The sequence below is a fragment of the Phyllostomus discolor genome, chromosome 5 (genome assembly GCF_004126475.2).
Source record: "Phyllostomus discolor isolate MPI-MPIP mPhyDis1 chromosome 5, mPhyDis1.pri.v3, whole genome shotgun sequence".
NCBI lineage: Eukaryota > Metazoa > Chordata > Mammalia > Chiroptera > Phyllostomidae > Phyllostomus > Phyllostomus discolor.
In genome coordinates, this window is record NC_040907.2 from 30,029,377 (window position 1) to 30,039,239 (window position 9,863).

The window sequence follows — 9,863 nt, forward strand, 5'->3', positions numbered from 1 at the left end:
GGGCTCAGCCTCTAGGGACTGCCCCACCCTCCCTCACAGCAGACTCTACTCCAAAGGTTGTTCTGGGCCACTCTGCCCCACCCACATCCATCTGGCAATGGCCATCTCCCACCCACAGGCCCAGGAAGTCTTTGGAAGGTTAAAGAGACCAGGGGAAAAAACTTTGCCTATGCAAATCAGCCTTGGCCCTGCCCACCAGGTCTCCCACATAGCCTGCAGCAGGTGGGGATGAGATTTATAATCCTTTCCCTTTTGTCAGTCAGCCATGCTGGCCTCTCTACCTCTCCATGTGCCCTCCTAAAGAGGTCCTAATCTTTGGTTTTCTGGGGGCAGTCAGGAGAGGGGTGCCATGCTCCCTTAAAGTCATACCCTTGCCCTCCTCACTCACCACACCCTTCCCTCCAAGCTGCAAGCTCTAGATTTGACTTCCCCAAAGCTGTCTCTCTTCAGCTAACAAACAGTAATGATGGTGATGACAGGAGTAACAGCAGATGGCACGAAGAACCACATCACGGACTAGGAATTATGCCTTCCGGTCAGATGAGTAAGCTGAGGACCCTGCGCGCTGGAATGTAGGTGTGCTCTCACTCAGGATGTCCCAGAGCACTGAGCGCAAACACAGTCCATGTCCTCAGCATGCTTACAGGTTCCCATGGAAAAGGTGGCTTGGTGGATGCTCTAGAATGAGTTAAGTGTATAGATTTGCTGCTTCTTCAGCCTCTGCTATTTATGTTAAATGGCCCCATCCATCCATGCAAAAAGAACCAACCGAGTGGCATGACATGCCAGGCCCTCTTCTAGATGTTGGAGATGCACATCACCCAGGCACCAGGCCGGCCCCTAACCCACCACTGACGAGTTCAGCATGTGATGAAGAGCTTGGGCTCTGGCACCTGGCAGCCCTGGGCTGGAATTCTGGCTCTGCCATTCACTGGGTTATGTGACTTCAAGCAAGTTACTTAACCCCTCTGAGCCTCAGTGTTGTCTGTCTGGAAGATGGGGCTAATAATCCTTTGTACATTCTGAAGTTTCTGCTTCATTTTTCACTTGACTACAAGTCCTCCACACTTCCCTCCCCTCCAATGCATTAATCTTCCCAAAGTCCCAAAGCTCTGATTTCCTCCAATAGTTCCCCACAGCCACCAGGATATGGCCTAAACTGTTTGTCAGGCATTTGATGTTGGCCACAATTCATTTATTCCACAAATATTTATTTCAGGCTTCCTCTGGGCTAGACCTGTGCTAGCACCAGGAACTCATGGGTCTCTGCCTTCCTGCAGCTTATGGGATAGGGGGAATGAGTGAAACTGGTCTCCCAAATGTATATAATTAAAGACCGAGATAAAAGGTGTGAAGCAGAAAGATCCTTAAAGGGTGGGGGACCTTCTGTCTGAGAGTCACAGAGGGCTTCCCTAGAGGAAATGATATTTGAGAGTCAGAGGGAGTTAGTTTGGCAAAGTAGCAATAGTGAGGGAGGGAGAGGAAGAAAGATGTAAGCAAATGAAATAATGTAGGAAAGACCATAAGGTTGTGGCTCAGAGAGCCAGGGAGAAAGTGGCCAAACATGGACATAGACAGAGGAGCAGAGTCAGGGCTTTTGGGGCTTGGGTTTTAGTCTTTATCCTGAAGGCGACGGCACGCATTGAAGGCTTAAAGCAGAGTTGTAATTGATGTGGAGCAATCGGCAGAATGTGCACTTGGAAAACATCATCACCCTAGGTGCAGTGTGGAGAAGGGGAAGAGAGGAAATCAATCAGGAATAGGCCAGGCCAGACATGAGGAGGCTTGGTTAGGAAGGTGATGATGAGGTGGGGAAAGGTGTACAGATTTGAGAAAAATATGTACGATAACATTGGAAGGCGTTAGTGATGAATTGGACTTTGGGAGTGAGGAATAAGGAAGGGTTTTTGGTTTCTGCTGGTGCAACAGGAGAAAGCCAGAGCCGGCCCGAGAGATAGGACGCTGCCAGTGTGGAGCGGGGAGAGGATGGGCTGAGTTGGGCAAGTTGGGATTGAGTTGCCTGTGAGCTACCCCAGGGTGGGTGGTGGGAGGGTAGTCACAGGACCCACCCACCTTTAGTCTCACTGCTCAGTCTTTCCTCTCCCCCCAAAGGGGACTGTCAGGTCAGTCAATTTTAAGGGTCCATCTGGGTCAAGCCCCTGGAGTCCTCCCTGGGGATGAAAAGGGGTCAGGCTCTTCCCCTGTCTTCAAGGACCTCACGTTTAAGAAAAAGACGGAGGGAGCATAATCTCCATTCAGTGTGATGGAGAGAATGCAGGGGCTGTGGGCGCAGGGAGGAGACCTTGATCTGCCTCGAGCCCAGATTGGTTACCAGGGCCACCTGTGGCCACGTGGGACTATCCATCATTCCCAGAGGGTTCTTGCCTCCATGCCTTTGCTCCTGTGGTTTCCTCTTCCTTGAGTGTCCTTGTCTCCATTCCCATCTATGTATATCCTATCCATCTTCAAAATGTCTTAATGCCTTTATCTTCAAGGAGCCTTTTTTTTCTGCCTCCCAATTGCAATCTTTCTACTGTACGCCCAAAGCACGCTGTGTACACCTGTTTAAAAGTCTTGTCACACAGTGTTGAGGCAGTTGCGTGTGTCCAAATCTGGTGCCCCAGCAGCCAGAGAGATCTCCCAGGCAGCGGTGAGATTCTTCCGTGTCCCTAGGGCTGGGCACTGATTGGTATCTCCGCAGTCGCAGTATATGCCAAGTAAGGGGCGTTTTCTCTGCGGTCCTTGTAAATATTTGGGCATGCTCAGTGTCGCCTATTATCCCCTTTCTAGAACCAGTCCCCTCACCCACTACACTCTCCAATCTTCTGTTGTCTCCTCACTTCCGTAGTCTTTGACCTCCCAGGTCCTTCTCTCCTCCACTCCTTGACCCCCAGTCTTTACCATCTAATAGCCACAGCAGCATCAGGCTGGTTTCAGCAAAGAAATAGACTCAGGCTTTGTGTGGGAGCTATCAGAGAGCCCGGGACTTGGCTCCTTTAAGTGCCCAACCAGGAGGCGTGGCCTGCGGAGAGCAGGCCCGAAAGGAGGAGCGGCTCCTTTAAGAAGCGGCCCATCGACTGAGCAGAGGCCCCAGCCAGCAGGCCGGGGTGCGGTCGCTTTAGGGGCTGCGGTAACACCCGGAGCACCCCTATTCCTCGAAGCGTGGCGCGTCTGCTTTAATCGGGGTGAGAGGTTGGGGGTGGGGGACGTTACATCAGCTACTACGTGTGGGCCTCTCAGCTGCTGAGGAGGCGGCGGTCCCGCCCCCGCCCCCTGCGGTGGAAAAGTACCGGGGTGCCCAGGTACCCGCCCCCTCGCCCCGCCCCGGGCTGGCTCCGGCACTCTCCAGGCCCTCCGGGTGAAACCCCCTCCCGTCTGGCCCGGGCCCCTGGCCCCGTCTCTTCTCCCTCCCGGCCTTGGCTTCGGGGTGCGGGGTGCCGGTTGGGGTGGGCGCCTCTGGCTGCTAGGCCCCTGCCTTCACCTGTGGCCACCCGGGCGCGCCCTACAGGCGCCCAGAATGAAGGTTGGAATGGGGAAGGCACAGATTCTTCCCAGGGTGGCAGCCTGCAGAGAACTCCACGGCCGTAGTCTTTTTTTCCCCCAAAGCCATGTCTGAGAGTCGCGGACAAAGAGCCAGAGGGCGCCGGACTCTCTGGCATGGTTTTCTGGGACTGGCGAGCGCGCGGAGACCCGCACGGGGCTAGCGTTTGGGCTGGCAGATAGGGAGACAAGCGGGCTGGAGAGACTAGATAGGCAGCCAGAGTGACCGGCAGTGCGAAGAGAAGAAGCCGGAGCTAGCACGCTGAGCGCAAACACAGTCTGTCGGTTCCCGGCCCCGGTAGACCCCCGGCGCGCAGAACTACTGGCGCCCAGACAAGCCGCGACACACTCTGGTTCCAGCTCTACCCGCACAACCCTGCGCCCGCCACCCTCGATCAAGCGGGCGTCCGCACGCAGCGCCCCCACTCCGGGAGCAGCCCCCCTCCTTTCCTGCCTGCTTCGGCTCCTTGGTGACAGCGGTGACACCCAGACGCGCACACCTACCCCGACCTTAGCGGCGAGACAGACATTCCCGTACGTGCACCCACACTCTTAGCTACAGATGCCTGCATGCATGCGCGATCTCTCTCTCGATCTCTCTCTCTCTCTCTCTCTTTCTCTCTCTCCCTCTCTCTCTCTCTCTCTCTCTCTCTCTCTCTCACACACACACACACACACACACACACACACACACACACACACACACACGTCCTGGGGCTCAATCCCGAGGAGTCATCAAACACCCAGACCGACAGCAGGACCAGCAGAGGTGCGGGCTGCAGCGCCCCCTTCCCCCAGCCCCCTTACCATGCTGCAGCCCCTGGCCCAGGCGTGCTGGGTCCGCACCGCGGTGCGCCCAGGTGGCTTTCTTAAAGGGAAAGTTGCATCAGCTTCCCGAGGTTTAGTGCCGCCCCGAGTCCGCCCGCCCCGCGGCGCTGCTCTCGGCTCCTCCAGTGCTTGTTGTGTTTTGGTTTCGGGGAGGCGGGGACCAGGAGTTTGGTGAAAGTTTGAAGAGTGGGGAGGGCTTGGGAGACCTAGCCAAGTCCCTCCCCTCCCTGAACAGCTCCCCTGGCTGCCCAACCCTCCCTCCACCCCCACCTCCCCGCCCCCCGCATCCCCACCCTTCCTGGCGGACTTCTCAGGCTCCTCCTCCCAGGGAATAAAATTACAAATCGCTCCAGCTTTCAGATGATTGATCCCCTCTAACCCCTGGGAGGGGACCCCACAAAGAAGCCCCCTTCTCCGTCCCTGCCTCTCTGCCTTCCTGCTGGGGCCCTTGGAGAAAGCAGATGTCGTCCCCTTCGGGCTAGGCTGGAATGAAGCCAGAAGGCCTGGGGCACTTCGGGGGGCCGGGGCTCGCGTTAGCCTGCCAGGCCCCCAGCCTTCTGCGCCTGCGTTCCCCCTAGAGAGAAGTGAGAGCAAATTCCATTCCCTTTGGAGCTGCGCCGCTAGGGACTGTGGGCACAGCTGGGTAAGGCCTGGGTCCTACTTGGAACTGGAGGTTTGGGAGTAATCTTTTCTCCAGGGACCCTCCTTTGACCACTGGCTTGGTCAACCCTACTCTGGCCATTGTGTTACGTGGGCTGCAGACACAAACCTGGGCCCCTTCTTCCCTCCCTGGGGAGACAGACCAAGGTTCTACCTTCAGCTAAAGAAGACTTTGCCAAAAGGAGCTTTGGTGAGCCTCAGTTTCCTCCCTGGAGAAATGGAGAGGACAAGCAAGGAAATGCAGATACTTATATGTGAAACATTGCTGCAGGCTGCCTCTGGGACAAATGCTTGGCAGGGATAGAAAGGGGCTCCCCCATTTGCTTACCTTGTGAGAGCCTCCAGCTTTAGGGGAGAAGAGCCAGTAAACACTGGCCATCAGAACAAACACTGTTGTCCCTTCCTGAGTGGGGCACCTGCTTGGGAAGGGACCACCTGGAGAGATAGGCTCCCCTCTGCACCCTGAGTCTGTTCCTCACTGTTATCTGGCCAGGAAACAAGTTTTATTCGTTCTCTGGTACAACCAGCCTGCAAGAAGATGCGGCACACCCTGTCTGGGTGTCGTCCTGCAAACCCAAACTTGCTGGTTCAATTCCTTGTCAGGGCACATGCCTGGGTTTCGGGCCATGTCTGCAGCTGGGGATACGTGAGAGGCAACAGATCCCCGTTTCTCTCGCAATGATTGTTTCTCTTCCTTTCCTTCTCCTCCCCTTTCCCTCTCTATAGAAATAAATTAATACAGTAGTAAAGAAGAAGAAGAAGCTGCCGAGGCACATGTGCCAAACTTGCACGAGATCAGTTGACGAGGGAGATTGCCTTTATTAACTTACAGTCGGAGGCACTGAGGACAATAGCAGGTGTCAGGCACAGACCAACTGTGCACAACACCAACGTCCCCAGGGCTCTGCTATTTAGAATTGACAGCCTGGTGCTGTCGGAGCCTTGATCAGATCTGGGAAGACAGGCTGGTACCATCAGCAAGATTTCCATTTTCACTTTGTCCCCACACCTGGTATGCATAACGTGTTTGGGATTTATCATCTCCTGTGAATGAACCGTGGGTGCTGTGTGTGTGCAAGCACCTCTGCCCGAGCAGTCTGCTGTGTCTGTGGGTCTGCGTGGGAGGGTCTTATGGCAGAGTGACCGGGCGTGCACCGCAGCAGTTGTGTGTGGTGGTGTGCTGATGTGCCGAGCTCTGGGGAGTGGGCAGATTTGATCGGAGCCCTCCTTGCCTCTCCTGCCAGGACATAAATTCAACTTCTGATCTCTCCCTCCCTCCTGAGGCTTGTCAAAAAGGGCCACCACACAGGTAGGCAGGAAAGAAGGTGTTGGAAGAGGCTCCCAATTAGCGGAGGGGGGAAAAGGGAGAATGTGAGGGGGAGTGGGTGATGGCTTCCTTCGGCCTTGACTGAGGGTGGGAGGGCAGGTGGCGGAGAGAGGGCACTGTGTCAGTGAAAGTTCTAAAAGTTGTCATGGCCCAGGGAAAGTGGGGCTTCCCATCTCATACCTCAAGACACCATACAAGGGAGGCTGGAGGGTACTCAGATCAGGACCCCCAGTGGGGGCTCCCTCAGGCCAGGCTGGGGGCCGGGTGCTCAGGATCCAGCCTTCTGAGGCCTTGCCAAAGAGAGAGGAAGACAGAGTTTGGAATTAATCTGAGGTCAGGGAGGCAGCCTAGCACTTCAGCCCGTGGGGTGGTGAAAAGAGATTATCCCTGTGATGTTTAGGGAAGTTAGAGATACTGCCCACGAGGGTTTTGCTAGACAAACAGATGACATAACACAAAGTATATTTATGGATGTTGTATTTTGCCCATCAAGATCCAGAAAGGGTTTCAGGAAACCACACGGTGAGTTAGATCCCAAGAGGCCTGTGAGAAAAGATTCTAGTTTGAAAAGCCATCTCTACGAAACAGGGACTGGAGCAGCTGTTTTTTCCCTGACCAGAACGAGGCCCCAAGGGAGGCAGGTCTGGGCTGAGCCCAGATCAGGGCTGGCCGTGGGCCAGCTGGCTCAGGGGGTGAGAAGGGCATGTATGTATAGTAGGGGGGATCAAGCCTGAAGACAGACGGGAGGACCGCTGGGGTCAGATATCTGGCCTGCTCTGGTCTGAGGCAGGGCAGCAGGAGAACTCGCGGCTGGCTGGGCCCCGCCCACCGCGGGCCCAGAGTCTCGGGTCCTCCAGTTCCAGCGCTCTTTCCTTGGAGGCCGGCACCCAACCTCAGCTCCCCAGTGTTGGCTGGTTTCCTCATTTGTCTTCCACCTGCAGGGGGTCAAGGCCTCTGCTGGGACTCAGGATCAGTGCAGGTGTGCGTCTGGTGGAAATAGGGATGAGGCCAGACGTGGGTCACTTCTGGGGGGCGCTGCAGGAGCTGGTAGCATTGGGACCTCTGTGATAGGTTGCTGGGGGCCCTGATGAGAAGTTTGGGGAGGGTGGACACTGAGTTGCATCCTGGTTTCACCAGTGGTCGCCACCTCCTTGGAGCCCCAGGAGCTGGAAAACATGATTGACAATGGGCTCAGCTGTCAGGTTCTTCCTCCCTTGAACTTGGAGCACAGTGGTCAGTGTCTGGCACATTCCCTCCCCTGTCCCAATGCAGAGGAACAAGTTAGATTGGGTCCAGATCCAAGAGCTGTCCCCAGGGCCCCATGTGCCCCCCAGGACACCCTGTTGTGCTTTCCCTGGCCCTGCCCCTGGGCACAGCATGAGTCAACCCCCGGGGCCCACAGCAGGGCTCCAGGCCAGACCTCAGTGGCTGCAGGTAAAATTGGGCACACTGGTGGAAACAATGACTTTGGCCCTGCCTGAGGGGACAGCCCTGACATCCAAGCATTCAATGGCCAGACACCTAAATACCTTAGAGATCCCAAGTCCAGAAGTCCCAATGTGAAGGGTGCCAGAGCTCCCCATGTTGTCAAAAACCCAAAACGCAGAGTTCCCAACACCTAGTGCCCAACATCCAGGCCACTCAAGGTTCCTAACACCCAACTTGCAGAGACCTAGTGTCCAAATTCACAGGAAAAGAAGCCAGAGGGGAGGAGGTGGTGCCCTGGCACGACCCAAGTCCCTCCAGTGACTGGTGTTATTTGAGGATTGGCCGTCACCAAACCTGGGGCTGGTGGCGGTGTTGGAGGCCGCAGCGCCACTTCCTCGGTGCTCCCTTTCTGGGTCTGGAGAGGGCAAGAGGGGCTGCAGGAGGGATGGCTTTTCCTCCAGCCCCTGCCCCACCCGGATTTGCAGGACCTGTGAAATTAGAGCCCATTTACTCCCCACCTGTGAGTGTGCTGGGGTCGGGCTCAACTCTAGGAAGACAGTCACGGAAGAAAAGGGGTTCCTGCTCTTCCGTGTGGGTCCTATGGCAATAGGACTGTTGCTCTCTTGCTGGGGGTCAACACGTTTCTGTCTGTGGCTGCTGTGTGGCCAAGGGCGCTGCTGTGAGGATGAATGGCTGTTGGCATGTGATGGTGTTGGTGTGCAGCTGTGAGCATAGACTGTGTCAGCAAGCTGACATGTGTGACTGTCACAGTGGGTCTGATTATGTCCATCTGTCCAGACATCCTTATAAACCCTCCCTGCCTCACTGCTTTTCCAAGAGATGGGATGTAAAACCCCTCTTCCCTAAGACCCCCAGGTTCTGAGGCTCAGGCCTCCCTGTGGGCAGCAAGGGGCTGATCCCCATAGTCACTGGCAGCAGGCCTGCAGACTCCTCCCACAGCCTGTATGCCTGTCAGACCCAACGATTCTTTGGATTGGGAAGATAGGAAGAGTGGTGGCTATGAGTGGAGCACCGACACCCAAAATAGCCATTTACCCTGGGGGGAATCCTGTGACACCCCTCTGCCCAGTCTACCCAACCTGGCCTGCTGACCTGGAGCCTGAGTATGGCTCCTGTCTGACTCTACCTCCCCCAATCTCACCTAAGTAAGCCCTTCAGAATGGAAGGAGGGAAAGAGTAATTCTGTCATTACAAATTATGATATCACAGGGAATTATGACATCACAGGCACTGACACCAGGCTTAGGCGTGGGTGGTGCATGGCTGGCTGGCTGGGTGGGGCTGCATCTGTAGGTACCTCCACACAACTCCCAGCAGCTGGGGATGGCAGGGCTGGATAAGGCCGTGTGCAAGGGCCCTGCCTTATCTGTCCCCCCCACATGCTTGATAAGCCTCTTACCATGGGCTGGCCCAGAGTGCAGGCAGGGAGCTGGCTGAAAGAGGGGCCAGGGTCAGCTGGAGCTGGCTGAGCTCCAGCACAGACAGCTGGGACCAGAGTCCTGGCAGAGCCCCAGGAGGAGGGAGGGGAAGGGTCCCCAGAGAGCAATGTAGAGCAGGGGTTAGGAACATGGTTCTGAAGCCAGGCTGCCCACCCTCATGTCCTAGGTCTTCCACTTAATAGGGGGTAAACTGGGATCTTAGTTTCTGTAATAACCTGTAATTAGAATACTATTAGCAGTGACTCAATCATAATATTGTTGTGAGGATTAAAGATGTGTGAAAGAAGCACAAAGGAGGGCTGGTGTACAGGAAACACTCATCTTCCTCCTAGGAGAGATCAGGAGGCTCCCCAGGAAGTGCCCACTTACCCAGAGCACGTCTGGGTGGCCTGGGCCTCACTGGGGTTTCCAGGAGCTGCACAGTCCATGGGGACACATTCCCACACCTTCCCAGGCTGCGCTCGCCTCAGGGATCCTTTCCAAGAATCCTGGCCTTTCTGGCGTGGTTTCTTCTAGTAATCCCTGAAGACACCGTGGGGACCTGGGATCCTCTGGTGACAAAAGCCACACGTGGCAGTTATGACTGGATCCCCGGGGCACATCTGGCCAGACAAGACGCT

General features: G+C 55.8%; 1 protein-coding gene and 1 long non-coding RNA gene across 3 annotated transcripts in view; both read right to left on the reverse strand.

Annotated features, from left to right (window-relative positions):
- The window catches only part of SLC6A9 (solute carrier family 6 member 9), a 32,301-nt gene extending 27,725 nt beyond the window's left edge, over positions 1 to 4,576 (reverse strand). The window contains exon 1 of one of the 2 annotated variants that reach the window (XM_028512087.2): positions 4,348 to 4,576. The gene's annotated coding sequence lies outside the window, so the exon portion shown is untranslated. Of the gene's footprint in view, positions 1 to 4,044; positions 4,135 to 4,347 lie in introns of those variants that run through there. The other variant, XM_028512088.2, reaches the window with a different exon arrangement.
- A 2,743-nt stretch (positions 4,577 to 7,319) lies between these two features.
- Positions 7,320 to 9,623, reverse strand: LOC118500593. The gene is made up of 3 exons (XR_004903166.1): positions 9,613 to 9,623; positions 9,397 to 9,458; positions 7,320 to 7,613 (listed from the first exon to the last, which is right to left on the reverse strand). It is a non-coding gene; the product is annotated as an uncharacterized LOC118500593 (long non-coding RNA).
- Positions 9,624 to 9,863: the final 240 nt, after the last annotated feature.